Source organism: Mastomys coucha, unplaced genomic scaffold (assembly GCF_008632895.1).
Source record: "Mastomys coucha isolate ucsf_1 unplaced genomic scaffold, UCSF_Mcou_1 pScaffold17, whole genome shotgun sequence".
NCBI lineage: Eukaryota > Metazoa > Chordata > Mammalia > Rodentia > Muridae > Mastomys > Mastomys coucha.
The window spans coordinates 1,428,966-1,431,787 of NW_022196899.1; the positions used below are offsets into that span (position 1 = coordinate 1,428,966).

The window sequence follows — 2,822 nt, forward strand, 5'->3', positions numbered from 1 at the left end:
ATTCTAGCATTCTCCCATGCTGGTTCATCAAGCCTTCACAGGACCAAAGACCTCCCCTCTCCTTGTTGCCAGATAAGACCATCCTCTGCTACATATGCAGCTGCAAGCATCCACATCTGTATCAGTAATGTTCTGGCAGAGCCTTTCAGGAGACAGCCATATCAGCCTCCTGTCAGCAAGCACTTCTTGGCATCAACAATAGCGATTGGGTTTGGAGGCTGCGTATAGGACGAATGCCCAGGTGGGGCAGTTTCTGGGCGGTCTTTCCTTCAGTCTCTACTCTATTCTTTGTCCTGTATTTCCTTTAGACAGGAGCAATTCTGGGTTAAAATTTTTGAGAAGGGTATGTGGCCCCATCCCTCAACTCAGGACTGTGCCTAATCTCTCCATATGGTCTCTGCAGGTTCTCTCTCCCCTTTCGTTGCATATATCAGTTCATGTCATCCCTGTTGTGTCCTGGGAGTCTCTTGCTTTCCTGGCATCTGGAACTTTCTGTTGGCTATCCCTGTTCCCCATGCCCCATTGCTACACACACCTCTGTTCAATATCCTTCCCCATCTCCTCCCACACATGATCCTGCCCCCCATTTCTTTACTCTCCCCCTCTTCTCTTCCTCCAAAGTTCTACCCACCGTCTATCTCAGGACTGAAGCATCCACACTATGGTCGTCCTTCTTCTTGAGCTTGTTATGTTCTGTAAGTTGTATCGTGTGTATTCTGAGCTGTTTTCCTAATATCCACTTATCAGTGAGTATATACCATGTGTGTTCTTCTGTGACTGGGTTACCTCACTCAGGATGATATGTTCTAGTTCCAGACATTTGCCTGTGATTTACATGAAGACATTGTTTATGATAGCTGAGTAGTACTCCATTACATAAATGTATCACATTTCCTGTACCCATTCCTCTGTTGAAAAAAATCTAGGTTGCTTAAGAGCTTCTTGTGCTCTTATAGTCTATTTCATGGAATGGGTGTAGGTTTCACAACTCTGTTCAGTTTGTAGTTTACTGTGGTTTAAAATTTAAAGAAATTTTCTCATATATATTAATTTCAATTAGATTTTTATAAAACATAATTTTTAAATTTCTCTCAGGGCAGACATTTTACAAGTATTTAGCAGTAAATATTTTTTTTTCACTGTTCAAGGTTTATTAGGTGTTTTCATTGGCATGACACTTGAGTGGTTGGTTCCATCATCCATATGCAGATCTTACATTTCACATAATATTGCAATGTACGCTACAGACACATATAAGACATAAAATATCCTGTAGGACATTTATGCACAAGATATGCAAAATGGGCTTACACACAGGAGCCAGGTTATCCCTAACTGGGAACTCGTTGGCTTAGGCATGTTTGGTGAGGGTGCGCAGGGCAGCAATGCAGCAGGCTCACAGGGTAATCGTAGCCTGCACACAGTTGCCGTGTGTCTCAGAGACAGTGAGACTGTTACACTAACCAGGTTACCTTACACAAGGAACACTTGGCAGCAGGGTAGAGCTGTGGGAACTGAGATTTTTCCACAGACCACCTCAACACCACTGTACTAACCACAGCTCAGATGAGAAGTGTGTAGTCTCCATAGAAACCCTGACGCAGCCTGGACAGTGAAATGCTAGGACACTGGGAAGACTTTAGAACTGCAGCTCTTTCTGGATTCCCCAGAGGGTATCTGCACTCTTCTCCAGGTGGGACTCTTCCTCAGGAGTCAGTGTCACCTTCACAACATCCGAGACTCCATTTTGTCCCAGGATACATGGGACACTGAGGAAGATATCATCACTGATTCCATAGAGACCCTTAATCATGGTGGAGATGGGATGCACCCGCCTAAGGTTCTTCATTACACTCTTGGCCGAGTCGGCCACAGAGAGGCCAATGGTCCAGGATGAGCAACCTTTCAGCTTGATCACCTCATAGGTACTGTCAACCACCTGCTTGTGAACATCCTTCCACTGCTCCTTATCTGCATCAGTTCTGGGTTCAGAAACTTCAGGGAGATGCTGGCAACGTTCACATCACTTCACACACGCACACTAGAGTCCCCATGTTCTCCCAGGATGCACCTGTGACAGCTCAGAGGGTGAACCCCCAGCCTTTCAGGTAACAGAACCGAGCTGAATCCAGATTGCAACCACTTCCAATAACTCGGAAAGCCACTGATTTTCCAAGCAACGTAGGTCAAGATATCCACTGGATTTGAGACAATAAGCAGCTTGCAGCGTGGACTGTACTTCACAATGTTGGGAATGATGAACTTGAAGATGTTCACGGTTTGCTGGACCAGATTGAGTCGGCTCTCTCCCTCTTGCTGATGGACCCCTGCTTGTTGTGATGATGACCAGCTTGAAGTTTGCAGTTGTCTTTGCTGGAGACGATTGTTGGTGTTTTTAAGGAAGAGGCTGCCATGCTGGAGATCCATCATCTCTCCCTTCAGCTGCTCTTCCCATGACATCAACAAGGGCAAGCTCATCTGCCAAGTCCTTCATTAAGATACTGATGGCACAGGCCATGCCAACAGCTCCAACCCCAACAACTGTAATCTTGTTCTGGGGAACCTGTTCTTCCTTAAGAAGATTCACAATCAGCTGGTCCTTGAAGGTTGCCATCTTGGACTTTGAATCTTTTGAGACCGCTAGTGCACGATGGAAGGAGACGAGCGAGCAGCAGCAGCGTGGCCTGGACTCGGCAACAGTGGCAGTAAATACTTTTTTTTTCCTTTTCTTTTTTTTTTATTAGATGTTTTCTTTATTTACAGTATCTCCCTTCCCAGGTTTCCCTCCAAAAGAAAAAATAAAATAAGAAAAAAATAAAATG

The 2,822-nt window shown here is 45.0% G+C and overlaps 1 pseudogene across 1 annotated transcript; it reads right to left on the reverse strand.

Annotated features, from left to right (window-relative positions):
- Positions 1 to 1,639: 1,639 nt before the first annotated feature.
- Positions 1,640 to 2,640, reverse strand: LOC116094701 (annotated as a pseudogene). The gene has a single exon (XR_004120263.1). The product of XR_004120263.1 is annotated as an L-lactate dehydrogenase A chain pseudogene (transcript).
- Between the last annotated feature and the right edge of the window lie 182 nt (positions 2,641 to 2,822).